The sequence below is a fragment of the Eptesicus fuscus genome, chromosome 7 (genome assembly GCF_027574615.1).
Source record: "Eptesicus fuscus isolate TK198812 chromosome 7, DD_ASM_mEF_20220401, whole genome shotgun sequence".
Taxonomy (NCBI): domain Eukaryota; kingdom Metazoa; phylum Chordata; class Mammalia; order Chiroptera; family Vespertilionidae; genus Eptesicus; species Eptesicus fuscus.
The window spans coordinates 23,205,774-23,230,286 of NC_072479.1; the positions used below are offsets into that span (position 1 = coordinate 23,205,774).

General features: G+C 38.4%; 1 protein-coding gene across 4 annotated transcripts in view; it reads left to right on the top strand.

The window, feature by feature from the left end:
• CCER1 (coiled-coil glutamate rich protein 1) overlaps window positions 1-24,513 on the top strand; it is a 129,351-nt gene that overhangs the window by 12,252 nt on the left and 92,586 nt on the right. For 2 of the 4 annotated variants that reach the window (XR_008556701.1, XR_008556700.1), the window contains one exon: window positions 4,163-4,350. The exons of the other annotated variants lie outside the window; for them this stretch is intronic. The gene's annotated coding sequence lies outside the window, so the exon portion shown is untranslated. Of the gene's footprint in view, window positions 1-4,162; window positions 4,351-24,513 lie in introns of those variants that run through there. 4 annotated transcript variants of the gene reach the window in all.

Sequence of the window (24,513 nt, forward strand, 5' to 3'; positions counted from 1 at the left end):
CTTTACAGACAGAAAATATTCAGTGCTTGTTGAATTTACTATAACTTAGTGGTGTTACATGTGGGCTGCCAAATAATTCAAATAATTTTACTAGACAGTAATCAAATGTCAAGTTTAGTTACCCAAGTAGATAAATTCATAATTAATCTTAATATATCTTAGAGTCTTTTCTATCCTATTACCAAATATATTAATAATTCCTAAAATTATATATGTGTGTAAATAAAACATATATGTGTGTAAATATACATATATATTTTTTAATATGACAAAATAGTTCTCTTTGGTGTACCACTATCTATTAATTACCAATGGAGATGTTTGGTCTAATAATTATCTAAAAAGCAATGAGAATAATTTATATTCACCTTTGACTTACAATTATTAATTACTAGCAGCCCAGTGCACAGATTTGTGCACACTGAAAGGAAATTAATTAGAATATTTTAATACCACTATTTTCCCTTTCTCTATAATAGAAGTGTCAACTAAATTCACGATCGATAATGACAGATCAAAACACACGCATGCAATTGGTTCCAGTGAGAGCTTTATATGTATCGCGCATGCGCAAGTCAACTTATTAGCCTTTTATAGATATAGAACAAACTTGCTTAATTAGACCTGCTTTCTGATTTAGCTAAACTTTTTCCAGCCCAGTGAAGCATCCCAACTTCTCTTTCAGGTAATTGTCAGCAACACAGCAGTAAATATAAACATGAAGCAGATCATTATTGTAGCTCATGCAGGGAGAACAAAGGGTAAAATATTTAACGGCAGCAGTGTTTGACTATATTCTGCGCAGTGAGAAAACCTGAAGTCATTTTCAAGGTCCACCATTTCTTACTTATTTTCAGTGGGGTCAAGTTTCTAAGCTTTCTAAGTCTCTGTTTTCCAGCTAATGAAAAGAAAATAGGATTCTACTGAGTCTCCTATCTACCTACTCCAGACTTCTGTGAGGATCAAATGAGATGATGCATGGGAAAATGCTTTACAGACATTTAATTAAAGTGTGAAATATTTGCACCTGGCTATAAAGCACGACCCAGAGGTTGAGAACTGCTGCTGTAGAGCCTAAGACCATCGGAAAACACAGATATTTACATTACGATTCATTAACAGTAGCAAAATTACAGTTATGAAGTAGCAACAAAAATAATTTTATGGTTAGGGGTCACCACAACATGAGGAACTGTAATAAAGGGTCGCGGCATTAGAAAGGTTGAGAACCACTGCTATAAAGCAAGTCATGTTCCTGGGCTGAAGAAACTGCAAGGAGGCTAGTCGCTAGGGAGAGGAAGCTGGGCGTTGCTATGTGATGTCATTACCCAGAACCCACAGAGACCGTTTCCAGGCTGGGCTGGCTGGGCTGGGCTGGGCTGGGCTGGACTTGGCTTGGCTGTGGGCTGCATTTTACACCATGGGGTCTGGGCAGCGTCGGCTCCGATTTGGTGGGGTGTCGCTCAGGGGTGGTGGTGGGGCTTGTGTCCCACTTGGGGGAAGCTGAGTGTTGCTTTGTCAGTGCCAGATCTGCAGTGCCATTTCTCTGTAAATGGCCAGTGTGCGTCCCAGCAGCTCCTGTGTTGAGCATCTGCCCCCTGGTGGTCCATGTGCATCATAGTGACCAGTTGGACGGTCAGACACTTAGCATATTAGCCTTTTATATATATACTATACTAGTATAGATACTTTCTATGGTAAATTAACTTCTTAATTTTTTTTTGTTTGTTTTTTCTCTTTTTCTGTGAGAGAGTAGTACATTCCATAAAATGCACTTAACGCAGGGAGCAGACTGATTCGTGAGGCCATTCATTCATTCACTCACTCACTCATGGTGTTTTATGTTCCTACTAAATACCAGGCATTATTTTAAGTACTATAGATACATCTAAGAATTATATTCAAAGTATTAAAGCATGGATACTTTGGGCACCAGTTAATCAGAACAAACACTGACCAAACAGCACCCTGGAAATGACTGCATATAAACACAGCCTATTCTCCCATGGGGCTTACCATTTACTGGGGGAGATTGATGTGTTAATAGGCAGTCACCGAACAGCATGAAAACTATTCTAAAAAGGTAAACACAGGACAATAAAACTTGTTCAAATAACCCATAAAGTTGTTTTCTCCCTGTGTATGGTTTATTCCATAATTCTTGATGCATTAGGAAGTCCTAATCCAGAGGCACCTAATTAACCAAAATTTTTTGTTATCTTCAGACCATGTGATTTAATTTTAGATAAATGTTAGGAACTTATTAAGAGTAAGCTTTTGAAGTTAATAACTTTTTAATAAAGGATATAAATTTTTTCTAGCTGCTCAATTATTCATTTAAACTACCTTAAAGATTAGTTGTTTTCTTTCAAGTTCCCATATTTTTCACATAGTATGTAAAAGTTACTACATGAATTATATTTTATGTTAAATATTTTTTCAGAAAATTAAGTGATTCTCTAAGGCATTTATCAAGTATATTAGAAATTAAAGCAAAGAAAAATAGCCATTTTTACCTCAATAAACCAAATAAATTATCTCTGACTCTTGCTCTGATGTGAAGACCTGGCCAGAAATTCTCAGAGATAAATCAGTGAGTTTAAGGAGAAATGTTTTTCTACTTATTTCTAAGACTTAAGTGGAAATTCCTTTACATGTTAAACTCTCAAATACTTTCAGGGTACTAATTAAAGTTACTGATTATATTTTAATTAAATAATTTGCCAAAAAGGTAATTTTTATTTCTGTAATAAAATGTCAGGATTTGTATTTTCTAAAAATATTTCTAAACATGAAGGAAAAAATTAGAAGTCAAGCCTTAATGCATAAACAAAAGCTATATGCCTTTCTAATGATACATAGAAATAAAAATAAAATTATGCACAAACACACATTCTAGGCCCTCTAGTTAGTGTGTGTTTCCTAGGTGGCCCACCTCATTTGCTGAACATTTTATGAGAACATTTTACATGTTTTTCTTCTTAAATGTATCATTATGTATTATGCAACATGTGTGGTGCATTGCAGATGTTGCTTTGACTTGCAATTTCCCCTAGGTGGCAATGTTTTCAAAGAAGAGATGCCAGCACGTCCACCAAAGAGAATTGAGCTAGTATGGACACTGAATATTTACATCCTACTCTGACTACTATTTTCTTGGGGGCAAGGGGTATGGAGACAATATGATTTTAAATTCTGTCTCCAAAATATCACAGAATTGAAGAGATGGATATCTACTTTAAAAATGTAACTACATGTTTGAGAAAAGACACTTCAAAAACATTGGTTTAAAATAAGCTGGGGTTTTGGTTAATTATAGAGAGACTAAAATATTTTACTCAAATTTCAGCTTCTGGATTGTCAATACCTCCTTTTCTAAAAACCTGACATTATAATTTAATGAAATGTTTCATTAATCTCTTTAGATTAATGTAATTTTTTTCACACTGTGCACAGATGCTCTTTTGTGGGTATTCACTGGTAAATGTAGAGTGAAGCCCACTTACATTTTAGATGCTTCCATAATACATTTTAAAAGAGAAACAGGCATTGACATAAAAAAAAAGTTAGACGACTTAGTTGTAGGTAAATGATGTGGAGTGAAAAATATTCTAACATTCACAAAGATATGACCTTCTCTTTCTCTGCCACATTCTTCTTATCCTAATATCTATCTTCTAAGACACTCACCCATCCACACCTGACATTTGCATATATAAACTAAGCTTTCTTCTGCTTTGGAATTGTTTCGTTTGTGTTTACATTTTCCATTATTCCACCCTAAGTTTTAACCTTCAAGAGAGGTGGGACTGGCAGTTATAAAGCAGGCCTCCAGCGTTTCTCTCCTAAATGCCATTGCAGAGTAATTTGTAGCCTCCTCTAATCCTTCAAAGAAAACAGATATAGAATGAAAAGACCAATTAATATTTAGTTAGCTATTTGGAGGCAATTTCATGTTTGTTGTATACTTTGACAACCCTGGTCAGTCAGAAAGCAGAAATTACATCATCCGCATTTACAGGTAAATCTCAAAGAATGAAGGTTTTTAATTACAGTAAATTGGTAACTGAAATGTCAGGACTCAAAGCCTTTTCTTTTTCCTTTCTAAGCTTGATAGGTTTTGACTACGTCCAACTCTAAGACCCAAATTCTATCCCCACAGACTCACCCTTGGCCTCTACCTGCCCACACATACCATGAATGCACTGCTGTTTTCAACAAGAGGAGCTGTTTCAAAATTAAAGTGAAGTTCTCTGACTAAATAGCTTCTGGGAAAGGATTTATTGAACCAGCTTATAAAAACCTCTCACTTTCTGTTTGGTACGCAGAACAGAGGCCATCAGCAATAAAGTTAAGCATTGGAGTCCAGTGCACTCACACTAAAACTTTTGCCGGAATCCATTTGGATCTTTGACAGAGTAATTTCACGTCTCCCACAACCTTATCCTTGGCCACTGCTCCAGATGCAAAGTCCATTGGCCCTTGTTATCTCAGATCTATCCATCCTCCCCTAAAGTCTCACTGGTGTCCCCTCTCTCTAACTGCTTTTCACACTTACCTCTCCTCCTACAATCCTTCCCCTGTTACTTTTGGAAACCTCCAGTCAAGGCCAGCTACACAATTAGTAAGGCCCAGCACAGCAAAATGTAAATGTGGGTCCTCTTGTGTAAAACGCAGGTGTGTGTGTGTGTGCGTGCGCATGGGCGTGTGCTTTTTCCTTTCTTTTCTGGTCTCTTTTTAAAACAGCCACAGTGGTTTTTAAAGAATTATTTAATGTCATGCTCCCTCCGGGTAAAGGTAAGTACATTCCCTCACAGGAGCCCAGTCTGCCCTGCAAATTCCAGTGTGGGATTTGCATTCCTGACTCTTCACTGCCCCCTCTCCCCCAACTCTTTGCCTAGTGCCCTGCTGGGGGCAGCAGCAGTTGCTGGCAGTGGCGGGGGGGGGGGGGGGGGGGGGGGGGCGGGGGGGTGTGAGGCAGAGGTGGCCAATGTCTTGTCCAGGGAAACAGTGGGAAGGCAGGGCAACAGGTGAAGCAAAAAGCAAGGTTCTCAGTCCCCATGCATTCTCCATCATCCCAATAGATTTCACTTATACAACACAAATTCAAAGATAAAATTAATAAGAATTTCAAGGTGATGTGCACAGAACATAAAGCCCCAACTCCTCGTTTGAGAGTGAGTCCCTCTTTGAGAACTGGAGGAGCACACAGGAATCTGGGCCTGCCCCACCGCGGGAGACAGCTTTCCCAGCATCCTCCACCTTTCCCCAGACAGAGCCTTCTGGCTTCAGAGAATCTGGTGCTCCTCCAAGGAACTTAGCTTTTTGTGAAGCTGCCTGAGCATGCACTGCTTATTCTCTCATGTTCAGGGGAACTGGCTAAGGCTGGGAAGTGTAACTCCAGCTACATAATGTGGCCCACTTATATACATTATTCTTTCAAACTTAAGTAAGTGAAATGTACATTTTCACCATGACCTTAGCCCCTCTGCACTTACTTTTTTCATCTGCAAGCCTGCTCTACATTATCTACCTTTCCCTGATCATTTTATTGCCTCTACAGTACAAAGTTCCTCTCCATCCCCAAATCCTGCCATCCTCCCAGTTATGTTGGAAATTCAAAAGACAAATTGCTATATCACAGGCACTTGACTTCAACCCCATTAACCTTCAATTTTACATTAGTTATTTAATTTTGTCACCATACCCTTGTTGTTCTCAGAAACCACTAGAACAATGAAATCTTAAATTTTAACTCCCTGTTCTTTGGCAACTTCCTTCTCTTAATTCTATTCTCTAGCCTCTTATTCTCATAAAGAGTGACACAGCTATTTAGGAGAGAAGAAAAGATTCTTCGGATGCAGTAGAAATAAGTTTCTGATTTTGTCTTGAGGGTTTTAAATTGTCCCATATCAAATTGTCCCATGCCTTATGTTTTACAACTTTTGTAGTTGATGTCATATACTTTTGATAGTACATATCACATTTCCAACCATTACACACACACACACACACACACACACACACACACACACACACACACACACACGCGCGCGCGCATTCTAAAAATTTGAGGAAGGGGAACACACTTTCTTTTCCATTCTCCACCTTGCCAACTCTCCATGTAGGCTTACTACACATTTTTCTTTGACCTCATTGAGACTCTCAGACTCTCCAACACATTTTTCCTTTATGCTGCCAAGTTCTTTCTTGGCTTCATTTAAATCTGTAATATGTCTAAATTTCATGATTACTTGACTTGCTTTTTGAAACTATTCTCACACCCTTAGTTTTTCCATTAAACCAGCCCAGAAAACCATGAACTCTGAGTCAACAACAATGATCAAACTAGTACTGATCGTTGCATGCTTCACATGTTGCCTCTAATGTAACCTTCACAAAGATCTTATGACGTGAATATAATTACCTCCAATTTACACATAAGGAAACTGAGGATCAGCAAGTTTCACTAACTTTTTCTGAAGTTAGAAACTGTGATTTTTTAAACTTTAGTATGTGAAAATATCCAATTATGCTTTCTGGGTTTCACCTCGCGGATTCTGACTTGGGAGCATTTGCAAGTGGGATGGTAATCTGAATGTTTAACAAGCTCCTATGATGATTCTGTGAGGCTTATTTGAGGCTCCCATAACCATCCCTTCAGTTTGCCTTTATGTGTACTTTCCCTGGTAGAGGGAGATTTTCTGGATGGGGAAGGCAGCTGGGGAAGCCCTTGTTTTCCTTTGGGACTCTTGCAGTTCTATTATTATTGCCCTCTTACAAACAAAGTAAGATAACAATGATCTGTGCCCAAAACAAAATTTACTTTGGAAAAAAAATCATACAATGACAAACATGGAATATCAGTTAATTATATAAAAATAGTTGTATTTAAGTTATTGTCTCCATTTGGAAGCTCAGGATTAGTTATTAGCAAGTCTAATAATTTTTTCTTTTCTTTTCTTTTATTGATTTTTTAAAACTTATTTGGACCATTGTGACTTTCAATAAAAATCTCCAACAATACCATAACCTACTGCTATACCTCCAGTTCTGACCATGAGAAAATAAAACATGTGGAGACATTCACTGACTCTCTGTATAATTATCCACATAGTGGCTATGAGTTAGAAGAACATTATAAAACTTGTTATAATGAAATCTGTATATATAAAAGGCTAAGTGTCCCTCCAACTGTCCAACTAGTAGCTATGACATTCACTGACCACCAAGGAGCAGACACTCAATGCAGGAGCTGCCATGATGCACACTGGCCAGCACCATGGACCTGGCACCGACAAACCAATACTCAGCTTCCCCCAAGTGGGACACAGGCCCCACCACCACCCCTGAGCAACACTCCACCAAATCGCAGCCAACGCTGCCAAGACCCTATGGTGCAAAATGCAGCCCACAGTCCAGCCCAGAAAGGGTCTCTGTGGGTTCTGGGTAATGACATCACATAGCAACACCCAGCTTCCTCTCCCTAGCGACTAGCCTCCTTGCAGTTTCTTCAGCCCAGGAACACAACCTGCTTTATAGCCAGGTGCAAACATTTTACACTTTAATCAAATGTCTGTGAAGCATTTTTCCATGCCTCATCTCATTTGATCCTCACAGAAGTTCTGGAGTAGGTAGATGGGAGACTTGGTGGAATCCTATTTTCTTTTCATTAGCCAGAAAACAGAGATTTAGAAAGTTTAGAACTTGACCCAACTAAAAAGAAGTAAGAAATGGTAGAACTTGAAAATGATTTCAAGTTTTCTCCCTGTGCAGAATATAGTCAAACACTGCTGCAGTTAAACATTTTACTCTTTATTCTCCCTGCGTGATCTACAATAATAACCTGCTTCGTTGATATTTACTGCTGTGTTGCCAACAATTACCTGAAAGAGAAGTTGGGGTGCTTCACTGGGCTGGAAAAAGTTTAGCTAAATCAGAAAGCAGGTTTAATTAAACAATTTTATTCTATATATATAAAAGGCTAAGTTGACTCGCACATATACAATACATATACTGCTCTCACTTTCGCCAATCGCATGCATGTGTTTCAATTTGTCATTGTCGATCGTGAATTTGGTCGACACTTCTATTATAGAGAAAGGGTGAATAGTTATATTAAAATATTTCTTCTAATTAATTTCCTTTCAATGTGCACGAATTTGTGCACTGGGCCTCTAGTCTTATATAAAAATAATATAAGTAGATATGTGACTTTAAATATATTAATAGAAGAAACAGCTGGCATTTTTTAATTTAATAACCTGTGATTTTTCTGGCTTATTAATAATCAATGTATTATAGAGACTATTGCCTTTTGTTTGTTTGTTTTTGAGACTATTGCCTTTGAAAGTCTGAAAGTCTACATTCATTACAGGGAGTTTCACTCTTCCACAATTCTTATACTTGCATGTTAACTTGATTTAATTGCATTTGTAGTATTCAAAAGTCTCAGTGTATCTGAAATGTTATATTCCATTCCTTATTTTCTTCTTATGTCAGTGGCTGCTTTGCCCAATGTAGACAGCTGGGATAGCATATGTTTCTTCAAAAGAAACCTTTAAAATTTAAAATTTGGAGAGCACATTTTTAAAATTCATCAGAAAGTAGGGTGCATTTTGCTTCTTATGAGACTTATGAGATATGTGGAAGAATTCAAACATCAACATGTAGGAAGCCTCATTATATACTTGAAGGTACACTGTAATAGTGAAACTATTGTAACAACCTGGTTATCAGTAACAAGAAAGAGGTAAAGGGGAGGCCAGATAATATAGGTATACCATTTGTACAGCTTTGCCAGGAAGCTACAGTTTAACATTCTCCAAGTGTGTTCCCCACAAATCCATGTGGGAAGGGACTGGACAGAGGCAGTTTAGATGCATGCTCAATAAGGTCTGTTTGATGTGGGAAGGTACCTGCCTATCAATCAAATCTGGGAACTAATCATAGGCCAGAATAGGTATGGCCACTGCAAGGAGGCGAAACCTGAGATACATAAGTTCCTAAACAAGGGGCCTTCTTGCTTTGGCCCTCTTGGGCTCCTGGTTGTCTTGTTGCAGGAGGCATGCTCTCCCAAATTCACTCATGTGGCCCACAGCCATGTGGACCCCACTCACAATGAACTGATGGACTGGAATCAGCCTGGTGCTGTGCCAGACTCAACTCCACCAGGGAATGGAAACTTTGGACACTGGCTTTGCTTCTAGCTGTACTGAACCCCCAGCTCAACATTTTCCAGGATAATAATAACCACTCATTCTCCAACGCGAATCTTAGAAATTTCTTTTTATCAAGATATTGTGAGAAACCCACTCCCACTAGCAATGGAGAAATTCAACCTGTGCACTTTTCTGATAACAATAGGACTAAGTCCAGAGATGTTTCATTACCTTGCAGCACAATTTTACATAAATTATTTAAACTGATGGCATTATATGTCCTCATTTATAAATAAAAGTTAATGCTTGCCTTAGAGTATATTTTTTTAAGACCAAGTAAAGTGATGAAAGTAAAAACACACTGATGAAGGTGGAAGGCAAGAGAAGGAAGAAGTAGTATTCCTTAGCCATCCATTGTATTCTAGTCCCTTTGCCAAGCACATCATTTATATATATATGTGTATGTATATATGTGTGTATATATATAAATATATATATATATAAATGTATATATATATATATATATATACACATATATACATATATATTCATTTAATCCTCACAATCCACTCAATCCTCACAATCCACTCATCACAATCCACAATCCTCACAATCCACTCAGTAGAGTAGGTATATTGACCCATATGTTATGGAAAGTATACTAAGGCTCTAAGAAACTAGTGGTTTGCTTAAGGCCATTAAGTAAGTTGTGGAGCTTTGATAAGCAAATTATGTGGTTCCACCTTTCAAATCCAACCAAGTCTTATCACCTCTATTATTATCACCCTGGTGCTAGCAATCACCAGTTCTTCCCAGGACTATTGCAATAGCTTAACTCTACCCTATTTTTGCCTTTGGCTCCCTATAGTCTGTTATTCACACATAAGAGGGAAACCTTTTAGAATTTATCAGATCATTCACACCTCTGCTCAAAACGCTCAAATAACATTTTAACTCATTTAGAATAAATCCCAATGGCCTTAAGGAGTCATTGAGCCCCTTGCATTTTCTGGCCTCCTATCTCCTATTATTTCTTTGGCTTTGATCTCTTATCATTCTGCCCTTTGCAGGCGGCTATCCAGCCACACTGGCCAGTTGCATCCCTTCCCCTCACAGTTCCTCAAACATTTCAGTCATGCTCCTTCTTGGAAACTTTTGCATGGCATTGTTCTCTACAAAAATACTTCTTTCTCTTGCTGGTGTTGTGCATCTCTTCCTCATCTCTTTCAAATCTTTGCTCAAATGTCACCTTCTTAATGAAGCTTTACCTAAATTGCCTCATATCCAACCCTCATATTGGAATTTCTTCTCCCTTGCTTTATTTATTTTTTCCTTATATTTATTACCATTTGCTTCAGAAAAATATCATTTGGATAGTTTATCCCATTTCTCACTAGTAGAAGAGCATCTTGAGTATACATACTCCTAATGTGTTTTCATGCTATTATATCCCACTTGGGAGAAGCCCAAAGTTGAGTCACTATCCTGGAATTGCTCTTGGTTGAAGGGGATCTTCCTTACCAAGGTAAGTACCATCCCTGGGGGAAGCCCCACTGTAACTGGTAGATGAGACTATGAAGGCTCAGACCCCTTGCCACAATCTGAAACAACTCTGAAGGGCCATCCAGTTTAAGAGCTCCCAGGAGTCATGCTGAGAATTTTTTGCAACCATGTTATAATTCATCCTTTTCCCTCTGCCCAATTTTGCTTTTTTCACTTCTTTCAAAATGTTGTTCCTAGGAGTATGCCCTATAAATCTCCTGCTAGCAAATTTTCATTTCAGACTTTCTTTCCTTGGGGCCCCAATCTAACACCAACAAAAATCATGGCATACAATAAATAGGTGTTTCAATAAATAAAATATATTTTGAATTAAAAAACATGAAGGAAGGGATAGAATAGAGTAGAATAGGATAATGGTTAAGAATTTGTGATCTAGACTCAGAAAGATCTGTATTTGAATCACCACTCCGACTTTTAATTCCTGTGACTTAGAATTATAGTTAAAAATTAATTTTACTCACCCATGAAAGATAATATAATATTACCTTTCTCAGAGAATGTTGGTTAGGAGTAAATGAGATAAAGCATATAAAATCCCCATTTTAGTGCAAGGAACATTTAAGTCCTTAATAGATACTATAAAAATAATTATTACTCTTACTATTTATGCAAAAGATGTAGTCAATTTTATAAATCAAGAGTTCTTTCTTTGTGTGACTTCATTCAAATCTATTACCAGGTCAGAATAAAAAGAAGGAAATAAATAATCTCCATCATCTCTAAGAAAATATATTTGAGAGCGAAAGTGAGAAATATGAAAATAGTAATGATGGACACAGGGGAAATAGATTAAATAAAATTATAGTCACAGACTTCTAGACCAGAAACAAATGTAATGTACCAGTAAGTATTATAATTCTGTTAGAGTGCTTAAAAGGGCAAGTAGTCCAGCCTCTGTTTCCCGGCTGGACTTAGTTAAGTCATTCAAAGCAGTGTCATCTAAATGAGTCTAATAAATAGTATGAAGAAATACTTTAAGATCTCTCACTGAGGTTTGTTCCAGTGTTTAGTCACCTGATACCATCAGAGTCTCCTTCAAATAACCTTTAATCTACTTCTAGAATTTTAATCTATTTCATGCAGTTTTGGCCACTATATTAATGCAGGACAAAAAAATCTCTCTTCTTTGAGCCTCAATGTCAGTACTTTAATTAATCGAGTTATTTATAGAGTCTTGTGCCAAGTATTAGGTTGGGCTTGATGACAAGTTTTAATTCATGATCCTCCTTATTGTTCTATGACCCCCTTGGAGTCCCCGAGTCCCTTTCATCTTTTCTAATAGTCTTATTATTCATTTTTAATAGTCTTATTTTCATTTTTGTTGATCTTTGAAAGAGCTCCAATTTCTCTACAACTCTTATAAATACTTTAGGAAAGGCTTGATTATTGCCAAATATGGGAGAAAGATTACTATCCATAAAAGGCTTGTCATACTGCTATTAATATACTCCAGCATAATGTTATCTTTTTAAATAATTGCTTCATGCTGCTGAATCATTCAATTTGTGTTATATGATAAATTTTAAGCCATTTCCTCCACTCAGTATTTGAGCACACAGAGTCTTTCTTAAATCAATGGATTTTTTTTTGTTCCTCTTTGTACCATCTTTCATTTAAACTTATTAAAAGCAGTCCTAGTTTTCTTTTTAACATGGTAACAAGTGTTTATTAGTAGAACTTTGAGGCATCAGAGAGAAAACATATGGGAAGAAAATATTTTTATATAGAAGAAGACTGGATTATTGAAACGTGGGGTTTGGGTTGCAGACTTCTTCTCGTGGGTCCTTGTCCGACAAAGATGAAGAATAAATTCATGGACTAACAGATTTCTTTAATAAAAATGTAGAAGTTTATTGGAAGCATAACAAACTCCATCTGGGCAGGGTATCCCTGGGGAGGGCCCCCCCAAAATAATCTGTCTCATGTCCCTTTGTCTCAGGTTTATATATCTTATAGCTCTTTATCTCTTCATGCTCCTTTCTAATTGGACCCCTTCCCCATTTTATGACCCTGTGCTCTCCTAATTAGTCACTCTTGTTTCAAAGTCCAAAACCCACGTGGTGCCCCCCCCTCTCGCTCTCCCCTTATCTTGCAACATTCCTCTATCTTCTGTGAAAGTATGTTTCCTTCTCCCCGGTACTCTGTGAATTTTCTTTATCCTCTGTGAATGTATGCCTTCCTCCCCCCTTAATCTGTGGCATTTTCTATTTTCTGTGAATGTATGCCTCTGGTGGCTCCAAGACCTCACCTATACATTCTTCCCCCATGGACTGTCTTTATTCCCTAAACCTGCCTATTTCATCTCTAGAATTCCTTTCAGTATGTTAATCTATTGGTCTGCTCATTCAATTCTGTCTGTGGATTTTAGGCAGACAATCATATTCAAGTTAAATTCTCATCTCTTTAAAAATTATCAATTCTTATACTCTTTCTAATATAGTTCAATTTAACCCAATATTTGGCACCTATTATGTGTCAGGTATTGTGCTAGATATTCACCCTACAAAATGAATAAACATGGGCCTTATTAACAAGTTCTAAACATAGAGGTGGCAGAATATTCCAAGTGACAAATAGAGGAATATATACAGTCAGAGAAAGGCCAGTTGATAGACTCCCTGGTGGAGACATGCTAGCCTGAGCTGAAATATATTTTATATTAACACTTTAAATATATATATATCAGATCAAGTTCATCCCACTTTTCTGTATCATTCTTTTAGAATTACTATTGCAGTATCCTCTTACTTACTTGTTTTTCCTTCAGCCTATTCATTGTGTCAATTTGACCTGTTTTAGCACTCAAGTTCTTTAAAACTGTGTAACCCCCACAGAACTGCCTTTTTCATGCCTCATCATACTGGAAGTAACCATTACAAAGTGTTACATCTTCTCTGAAATCTGCATTTCAGCATCTTCTCTCTTTTACCACAGACTACTTTCAATTTTATACCCTCACTCAGCTGCTCTGTCAACTAATAAGCAAACGTATAATGAAAGTGTTTTAAATCATAGAATAACAGAGGTTTCTACAGCAGTGACCCCTTTTTCTCTTTTAAATTTTGGGCCCAATTACTTCAATACTAGCACTATTAATACCCTCCCTTCCTAAAACATTTCAAGCCATCTATGTCAATCTGAAGTCAGAATTCTTTCCTGGTAACCACAGCCTAATCTCCCCTAACAAGCCCACAGAGTAATACTTAGAGGAATTACAAAACCTTGTGGCACTGAACAATTACCGATTCGTACTTTCTATTTTCAGGCGGTCTTTTTCACTGCCTGGTACTGTTTTCATTCATGTCTTATTAATTATCCAGTGAATTTTCCATACTTGCCCTTCTCTATCTGCAGAAGGGTTACTGGAAGTTCTCAATACCATGATTCCTTCATTCCTTACAGTTGACATTTAGATTAATTTTATAGAGATGAGATATCAGAAGCAATCAACTTGGGACACTACTATACAAAATTAAAGGAGGGTGAGGCTGAAAAGTAATTCACATCAGAAGATTCTAACATGTGATCAGAGTGTGGGCCAAAAGGGTTATAATTAGTGCAGTCAATAAAGACAAAGAGTTTGAGAACTTTCTGTTCTGGGAGTAAGAGAAGTATTCTCTAGTCTTTCAGTACAAGGAGGGAGAAATAAAGGAGCAGAACATAACCACCTTTAGAAATTTGTTGAGGATCTGAAAACTCATAGCATAGGATCTAAATGTAGGCTGGGGAACATGGGATAGGGACCAAGGAAAAGCAGCTTAAGGACTCAGTTCCAAAGAAAGTGAGTACATTATTAAGCACAGCTTGAGCAGTAGATACAGAGCCCAGAGGCAAGAATGATCTTGACGCCAGATAATGTCTATTGAGGGCAGGAGCCTAAAGCAAAACCTGTCCTGGGAGGCAGGGGTGAACTAGATTCACAATAGAGTAGAATTAATCCTATGGTGGGAGCAAATAGGATAGATGATGATAAGCATGAAGAAGTGAACAGAATGGAGCCAAACAGCATGTTGGCACAGATTGCTATCCCCGCTTTCCCCTATGTCTTTGTACTAACATATACAGTGTGTCCCAAAAAAATGTATGCACACTTTGAATAATTATAAAGACACTGTTTATTAAAATACTAGAGGCCCAATGCATGAAATTCGTGCATGGAGGGGGGTTGTCCCTCAGCCCAGCCTGTACCCTCTCCAATATGGGACCCCTTGAGGGATGTCCGACTGCCCGTTTAAACGGGCAGTCGGACATCCCTCTCACAATCCAGGACTGCTGGCTCCCAACTTCTCACCTGCCTGCCTTCCTGATTGCCCCTAACCGCTTCTGCCTGCCACTCTGATCACCCCCTAACCACTCTGCTGCCAGCCTGTTTGCCCCCAACTTCCCTCCTCTGCCGGCCTGGTCACCCCTAACTGTGCTCTCCTGCAGGGTTGATCACCTCCAACTGCCCTCCCTTGTAGGCTTGGTCCCTCTCAACTGCCCTCCCTTGCAGGCCGGGTGCCTCCCAACTGCCCTCTCCTGCTGGCCATCTTGTGGTGGCCATCTTGTGTCCACATGGGGGCAGGATCTTTGACCACATGGGGGCAGCCATATTGTGTGTTGCAGTGATGATCAATCTGCATAGTACTTTTTTATTAGATAGGATAGAGGCCTGATACAGGGGTGGGGGCCAGCTGGTTTGCCCTGAAGGGCGTCCTGGATCAGGTGGGGTTTCCCTTGGGATGTGGGGTGGCCTGAGCGAGGGGCCTGTGGTGGTTTGCAGGCTGGCCACACCCCCTGGCGACCCAAGCAGAGGCCCTGGTATCTGGAATTTATTTTCCTTCTACAGTTGAAACTTTGTAGCCTGGAGCGGAGCCAAGCCTGGGGCTCCCTCCGAGGCTGGCCGGCAGCCATTTGTGTTGGGGTTATAATTGAAACTTTGTTGCCTTAAGCAGGTGAGCCCAGCCAGGGTGTGCGAAAAGTTTTGCTTCCCCTGTTGCCAGCGGCAACCCTGGCCTGCTCTCTCAAGCTCCATTCTGCCGCCATTTGTTTGAATTTGTTTACCTTCTATAATTGAAACTTTGTAGCTTGAGTGGAGGCTTAGGCCTGGCTAGGGCAGGCGGAAAGCTTGGCTTCCTCTGTTACCTAGGAAACCTTGCTCTCTGTGGCTGTAGCCATCTTGGTTTGGGTTAATTTGCATACTTGCTCTGATTGGATGGTGGGCGTGGCTTGTGGGTGTGTCGGAGGTATGGTCAATTTGCATATTTGTCTATTATTAAAGAGGACTAGTGGCCCAATGCATGAATGAAGATTCGTGCAAGAATGGGCCTTCGTTCTCCTGGCTGCCGGCACCACCTTCTCTCTGGCTGGAGCAGCCTTTCTGCCTTCCCATGTTGCCCAGAGGCCTGGAGCGACTGGGGTGGTGCGGAACGCCTGCGTCATCGCCATGGTGATGATGCAAGCATCCTGCACCATGCTCAGCACCTGCACATGCAAATTAACCTGACATCTTTGTTGGGTTAATTTGCATACTCACTCCTGATAGGCTGGTGGGCGTCGTGAAGGTATGGTCAATTAGCGTGTTACTCTTTTATTAGGTAGATGTTTCATTTTCAAAATGTAATAGAATCTCCTATTAAAGTGTGTATACATTTTTGGGACACTGTGTATTTGTATTTTTTTTAAACTTTTCTTCAGATTCATAAGAGAAAATTCCTGTAAACATAACTAGCTGTTTTGGCAGAAATTATATTTGATATTGAAGGATTTCTCAAAATATTTCACTTTTCTCTGCTTAAGATATATGCCTTACATCAGCACAGACTCACAATTTCAGCCACCTATGCATATGGAATTTTAAGGGTCATATTTCAAAGAGAAATACCACAGACATTTATTATAATATTGTCATTTTATTGACCTTAGATGAGTGAATTATGGTCTCAACTTGATTTATTGGATAGCTTTTATCCTGAGAACAGTTGTGGTTTCATATGAGTTCCTCTTTTTGTTTGATTTTTTTTAAAACTTCACACCATTCACTTGGATTAGAATATTGAATTCACTCTACATTTCAATATTTTAGACTGATTTCAATATTGGCTTATTGGAAGGTAATTAATAGCAAAAAAAGGAATCAAATTATAGGATGTTATTGTGTCTCTAGCAACTGTGGCCCCAACAGCCAGTACTTAATTTATCTTTATGTGCAAAGCCCACAATGTTTTATTAAGAAACATGAAGGTAACCATTCCACCTGTAAAGGTAAACACTTCTTTCTACTTCCTTGTAGAACATGTTTTATAGTGCACTTTCTGGTAGTCTCATATGGGTTTCTGACCTTCCACCTTCAATTTCCTCCATACTATGTGGAGGAAAAAAATTCCATCCAAAAAATTAAGAAAATCATTTTTTAAACTTGTCTGTGCTTTCATTTTAATTCTCTTCTTCCTTTTTGCTGGCATCTTTTAAGTAAGTACCTGCCATTGTCAGATTAATCTGAAGAAATCATACTAACTCCTTTGGACCTCTATCTTTAACATAAAAGTGAGGCTAAATGTGTTCTTGTAACAAAGGTCTATAATTCTAAAAATACAACTTTTTAAAGAGTTATGATTCTACAAAATCTTTAGAGCTAAAAGCTCTATATTAGATAACTTGAACTCCCTATTTCACAAAAAAATAATTATTGTTTAGGACAGTTATTTTTTACCTTTTTCATCTCATGGCACACATAAATTAATTACTAAAATTCTGCTATACACCAAAATTTATGTTATATTTTTTGCTGATCTGACAAAAATAGGTATAATTTAGATTCATTCACACTGGATTGCTATTGTTGTGTTGGCTATTGTCATTTTTTTTTTATTTGATAGTCTAAGGCAGTGGTCTGCAAACTCATTAGTCAACAGAACCAAATATGAACAGTACAACGATTGAAATTTCTTTTGAGAGCCAAATTTTTTAAACTTAAACTTCTTCTAATGCCACTTCTTCAAAATAGACTCGCCCAGGCCGTGGTATTTTGTGGAAGAGTCACACTCAAGGGGCCAAAGAGCCACATGTGGCTCGCGAGCCGCAGTTTGCCGACCACGGGTCTAAGGGAAAAGAGGTCAGTACTTCAGACTAGTCAGGTTTTGCATGTTTTAAAAATTCTTGTGGCACACTGTTTAAAAAATCACTGGTTTAAAATATAGCATATGATTGAATAATATAGTTTTATTCTCATTGATTTATACATTCTTAATTTATAATATTAATATGAATTAGTAAATAGAGGTCAGTAGCTGTTATTTTTATAAAAATGAAGTACAGTTCTATAAATATATATGATAAAACACCACTCTACCAATATATACTTTTTTTTCCCCAGGGCATCTGCCCTTTAATATACCTGGTAATTGTTGCACTAACATTTCAGTTTGAAAAACGGGGATATCTATGGTGCAAATTAATTATGATAGTAGCAGGTGTAAGCTATTTTGACCTATTTATTTACTTTACCAGCTAGAATTGGGGACTAAAAATGTCATAAAAATATTCAACATATATACAACATTTACACTGTCCTAAGCAATAATTATATATATTTATACACACATACAGGCTGGGAAATGTGAATAGGAATTAAGGAAAAAATACATATATACATAGGTTGGGGTAAAAGTAGATATACAGCTGTGAATGCATGAAACTCACAGTTAATAAAGCTATTGTAATAATCATAACATACATGTCTTTTTCCATATGAACAACTGTATATTCACTTTATCCCCACCGTGTGTGTATGTGTGTGCATATATATATCTCAATTCATTCAGTCCTGACAAGCACCCTAGAAGATACCCATTTTAGAGAAGAATAACGTGAGGTTCAAAGAAGTCAAGTAGCTTGCCCAAGATCCATGGACATTTTGGAATTGAAATACAGGCAATGTAGCCCACATTTTTGCTTCTAAGGCTGCTTCATTCTTCCTCTCATTGAGAATCTCTATTTCTGTCCATATCCCATTTTTGCTTATCTCTTATTTACTTGATTAACATGCTATCTCTTCCATTTCAATAACATGGACTCTGTCAGTCCTGATAAAAAGATGCAAACTTTCCTCTTGCCTCCAGATGGAAAGTTCCAGGAGGGGAGGTATTCAGTTTAGTCCAATCACTGTAATCAAGGAAAATGTGGTAGGATTGGATAGGATTCAGTCACATGACAACCCTTTATCCAGAGGTGATATCCCACTAAAACCACTTCAAGATAGATTATTAGAGTCAACCCATAATTTTAAATAGGTAATTAAGTTCGGGGGGAGTCAAAGTTATAGTGAATTTTTTTACTGCACGGGGGATGATTGCCTATAACACATGAGTTGTCAACTATATAGCAACTCTTGAATTGGGCGAAATGAGAATTGAGGGCTCGGGCAAAAACTCACCCAATTCACTGGGATCTTTTTTGTTCCGCTGAATGTAACTCAAACCCATATTTTCAGAGGCAAAGAGAAACTTAGCCATGTTCCTCAGGTTCTCAGTTAATTGGTCTAATTCCAGGAGTTCCTGTAGCCTCAAATGTTTCATATCCCCAAGGAAGAATCTTCCTATTGTATATATGCCTCTGAAAGATACTGAAAGGGAAAGAGCTTGAAAGAAAAGATTGTGGGTATGCCTTATGAATGTTTTTCACCTTTTGGTGTGTGTGTGTGTGTGTGTGTGTGTGTGTGTGTGTGTTTTCAATCTGGTATATTGTTTTAAGCCCTCCCCGGAATTATTTTAAATATCAAACTAATGTTTTAAATGAAATATGATAAAAGAGCCACAGGATACTTGGAATTTATACATCTATTGTTTATATATTATTAGGTTACTGAACTGTGTTTGTTCCAGAATAAGTTCTTTTCTTATAGGGTTAGAGATGGGTATAAGAAAAATCAGTTATCAGCATTCCTTTTTTTTTTTTTAACTTTCTAAGTTGTATGTCACTGCCATCCTTATTTTCAAATTATATTCTAAAACATAGTAAGTTCAGAATGGGATGCTGCAAGACAGTGGTTTGCAAAATGTGGTTTCCCAGATCAACATCACCGGCATTCTGGGAACTTACAAATGCAAATTCTGGGGCCCCAATCTTTATTAATTAGTACTGAGATAGACACTTATGTCAGAGGTTTAATACAGACAATCCCATTAGTTTCTCTTCGCAAACACATAATATATTCCAAGCTCTTCAACACAGAGTTGGGGAAATATTTCTTGGCTGAGCTATTTTGTGTTTGCCAATGGCACTCTAATTTGACATCAATACAATTTTCCCTGGATCTTGCTTAGGGTATAAAGTTTTGTCCCTTTGGGGAATGCTATAGTCTGCTTCAGTGGCTGATCCATAAATTCAATGGCTTCTTTTTTTACAGTTTTATTTCTTATTGGGTGAAGCTCCCAGAGTCTCTCCTTGTACTACTCATGTAAAATACAGACATTAAAAAAGTGAAATAGGTTATTGGTAGTCATTTTCAGAGTCTACTCTGGACAAATTTCAAGAATGCCCTATGAAAGCACTGGTTATCATTCTTTGACAATATGTCTCCAACATATTACTCATAAATGTTTGACTTTCATAAGCTAGAAATCTAGTAGATGATATAAAGTATCATGAGCTTGTACCAACAAGTTGAGTCACCACCAACAAAAACTAGTTTACACTCTTCCATTTTCACAGTGTTCTCTGCTTAGAATCAATATACCACAAAATGCTGTGGTAGACAAGCAGACCTTCTTGGTTTTGGTAGGATTAGCTTGGTTATAGCTTGTTGAAGTGAAGTATCACTGTGCATTTGCTCCCCGGTTTTAAGAGTGAATCTATATTTACTCACCTAAGTAACTTAATAGCTTGACAAATTTTAGGTAAGCTGTTTAACATGATATACATTTCTGCTATAAAGGAAAAGCATATGTCTCATATTTGTATTGGATCTACTAGTTCTAGTATATAGCGAGGCCTACCTACATCCAGCTATTTTGGCTGCAAACAATACTCAGTTGACTCACTCTAAAAAATTGTCTCAAGTATAGCATAGAAATAAATGTTTCAATGTCTTAGTTAAGAGGCCACAGTATTTTATTGTATTTTTCAAATATTTGTGCGCAAGTTTCTTTCAATAATCTACTTAGGGTCTAGATGTCCCTGTTGATGTTACTGTCTGTGAAACCAGATTTGAGCACTTAATTATGTTCCAGGCATTGCTTTTAGAGCTGAGGAGATATTGTGTGGAAGCATTCCATGGGAAATCTTGGAGGGGGCATGGGTTTGGCATTACATTGAACACATAATTGGGTACAAGTGGTTTGAAGTCTGAAATTGTTGAAAATAGATGATGCTGAGTATGGCATTCCCATCAGACAGTCCTTAATGAGGATTTTTACTCCTACACATCTCTTGCCATTAAACAACTTTTTTATTCCCTGTACCTTCCGGGTTGCACCTTCACTCATGTTTGTTCTCCAAGCGTGGGGCTCCTGGCATTAAGGCTTTCCTCCTTGCTCTTCCTTTCTTCCCAGATTTTTTGGCATCCTATACACACTTCTTTTTTATCCCTCCAGACAAAACTATCTTCTCTTCTTCTCTTTCACAGTGGTTCTTTTTGTACAATATGGTGGATCCTACTTATCCATCCAAACTTGAACCCCAATTATTATTAGTAGCAAACCGCCTCCTCCACTTCCACTAGAGGGCAGTGAAAGTTCAATCTTGATACCCTACAGAGAATCCAGGGGTTTCCAGGTGGTTTTAATCAGATGGCATTCTAGAAAGGGTCCCAGAAGAGATGATGAGGGTATTTGGGAGTAAGGAACAGACACAATAAAACCACTTCCCTGTTTGGTGAAATACTTTATTCCTAAGATCTAGCCAATAGGGTTTTCCACCTGCAATGCCCAGTGTATGAACAAAGGAAGCTATAGATGGCCTGGGTGTTCTATAAAAGGGTTCTGAGCACATTATAGTAGTCCCCTTTATCTGCAGGGCATATGTTCCAAGACCCTCAGTGGATTCTTGAAACTGCAGATAGTACCGAACCCAATATATACTAAGTTTCTCCAACACATAAATACTGTTGATAAAGTTTACACTGTAAATTAGATTCAGAAAGAAATGAATAACAAGAACTAATAATAAAGTAGAACAATTATAACAATATAGTCTACAAAAGAACTATTATAAAAATATATAATAAGTGATTAATATTAGTAACTAATAATATAGAAAAGATATAACAATAAACAGTAATAATAGGTATGTGAATGTGATCTCTCTTTCTCTTTCTCTGTTTCTCTCTCAAAATACCTTATTGTACTACACTCACCCTTCTTGTGATGATGTGTTCACTGTGGATAACTGAAACCATAGAAAGCAAAACCATGAATAAGGGGGAATATCTGTATATGAAAACTCCAGTAGTGTATTATAAAAATACTAGGGGCCCAGTGCATGAAAATACAAGGGGCCCAGTGCACCTTGAAAGGAACTGTGGGCCTAGAGGCTGCGGTAGGCACAGGGGCGGGTCTTGGCCCATCCTCCGCATCCCGCCTGGCCCCTCCCTCCATGGCCCCCCATCCCCTGTCTGCTGGAAACCCCACTCCTGCCACTGTTCCCATGCATTGACGGCATCAGCCCCGCTTGCACCTGCTGATGGCGCCAAGTGATGGTGCCGGGCACCAGTAGCAGGTGCAAGCGGGGCGGGTGCTGGCATTGGTTGTGAACAGCAGCTCCGGCGCCAGAAGCGGGTGTGAGCCGGGCTGACACCGACAGCAGGTGTGAGCGCCGGGCAGGACCGCAGTGCTCAGGAGCAAATAATTTTCAGTAATCACCAGAGGCTCGCCCCAATGACAGCGACCAGCACCCCATGTTGGTCTGGCACACCCGCTCACCTGCTCCACCATCCTGCCATGGCCGATTCCCACCATGTTCCGCACATGCCCCTTGGTGGTCAGCGCACGTCATAGCGACCAGTTGTTCATTTGTTCGGTTGTTCCACCATTGGGTCTATTTGCATATTAGCCTTTTATTATATAAGATTGATAAACACACCTTCTTGGTTTACACTCATTTCTAAAAGAAACTGCCTCTGTGACAGTACTAGCTGCCTGAGTTGTAATGTATGTAACAAATGGTTCCTTGACTATACGTTGGCCAGGCAACAATGACCTCTGTTGCCTGGCTTAAAAAAATGACTTAGGTATGTCCAACTCTTGCTTCTATAAACTTAGATTTTGAATAGGACACGTGTGAAATGTTTTCTAGTTAGCAGTGGAAGTTTAAGGTGAAAATTTATGATATAGATAAAAGGCCCAAGGAATCCATGTGTAAACTGAAGTTATGAGGGAGCACAAAATAATGAGAAAGCTGTTGTGGTGTAGAGAAGCAGACAGACTCTGAGGAAGGAGAAATCATTTATTTCCATAATGAGTTTTTTATGGCTTTCCACTTACAGTATATACATGTCATTATGTAGCAGGATATGTACTCTCAAACAGTTTTAATTTTAAAAATGCAACTACTTTTTGATATATTTCAAATTGTCATTTGATTCTTTTTTTATATTTTTATTGATTTTAGAGAGGAAGGGAGAGGGAGAGAGAGATAGAAACATCAATGATGAGAATCATTGATTGGCTGCGTCTTGCACGCCCCCTACTGGGGATTGAGCCCACAACCCCTGGCATGTGCCCTTGACCAGAATCGAACCTGGGACCCTTTGGTCCACAGGCTGATGCTCTATCCACTGAGCCAAACCAGCTAGGGCTCATTTGATTCTTTTTGAGCCATTCTCTACTAGGTTACTCTCCTTTTTAACAGTATTCAGAGATTTATCAGTGTTCTCATCCTGCCAGGGCCTTCCCTAGAGTTTAAGGCCTTTGAAGACTTCTGTTTTGCTTCTGGTAGCAGCACCACTGCTCCAGCACTGATGAATGCTCTTGTCAAATGGTCCTTAATTCAAGTCCAAGGACTCTTCCTACCACTGAGGTAAAGGATTTGGTTGACCAATTTCAAGATGTTCTTCTTAACTGGTGATTCCCAGATGGGGAATCTCATAGTTCTTTTCCCTCTTTGCTTCCAGCTCCTGGAATGATCTCTTTAAGACTGACTTGCTCTGAGGTGTCTATCAGCACTCCAACTCTATCTTCTCAGGTCTTTCATGAACTAGCAAAGAATTATAGACTATCCTGATACCCCATTTATTTCCACAGGAAGAGAGATTAGTCCACTTGTCCCTATGGGATTAAGATTAACAACATATCCCTCCTTCTTAACTTTGAATATACTAGGTAAACTCAGGCTGCTAGTTCTGTTGTCACATGTTTCCTTAAAAACCACTTTGTCATTCACTAGGGAGAAATCATAGACAGTACCCAGACATATGTCATGATTTCTTTATATCCTTTGTCCCAAAGGTCAGGTGCATAGAATTCAATCTTCCTCATCCAATAGAGGTCTCAGACTAAATTAATATTGGAGTTCACCATTCAATTATATGCTTCTTGACTTCTGATTGCATCATGTCTGATTTATAGGGTTCTTTCCATGGAACACTAGGATAGAGCCATATGCTGTGCATTTGGCTCCCTCTATTATCTTTCCAGATTTACCCTGTAGTATCAAGTGGTGTGAGATGAAGAATAAGATTCTAACTGCTAGAGTATGCCATGCTAAGAATATGAAGAAGCACATATTGAGATAAAGAATAGTTCACTTAGATCTGGCTGGGTAATTCAGTTGGTTAGAGCATATTCCCATACACCCCCCCCCAAAAAAAAGAAGG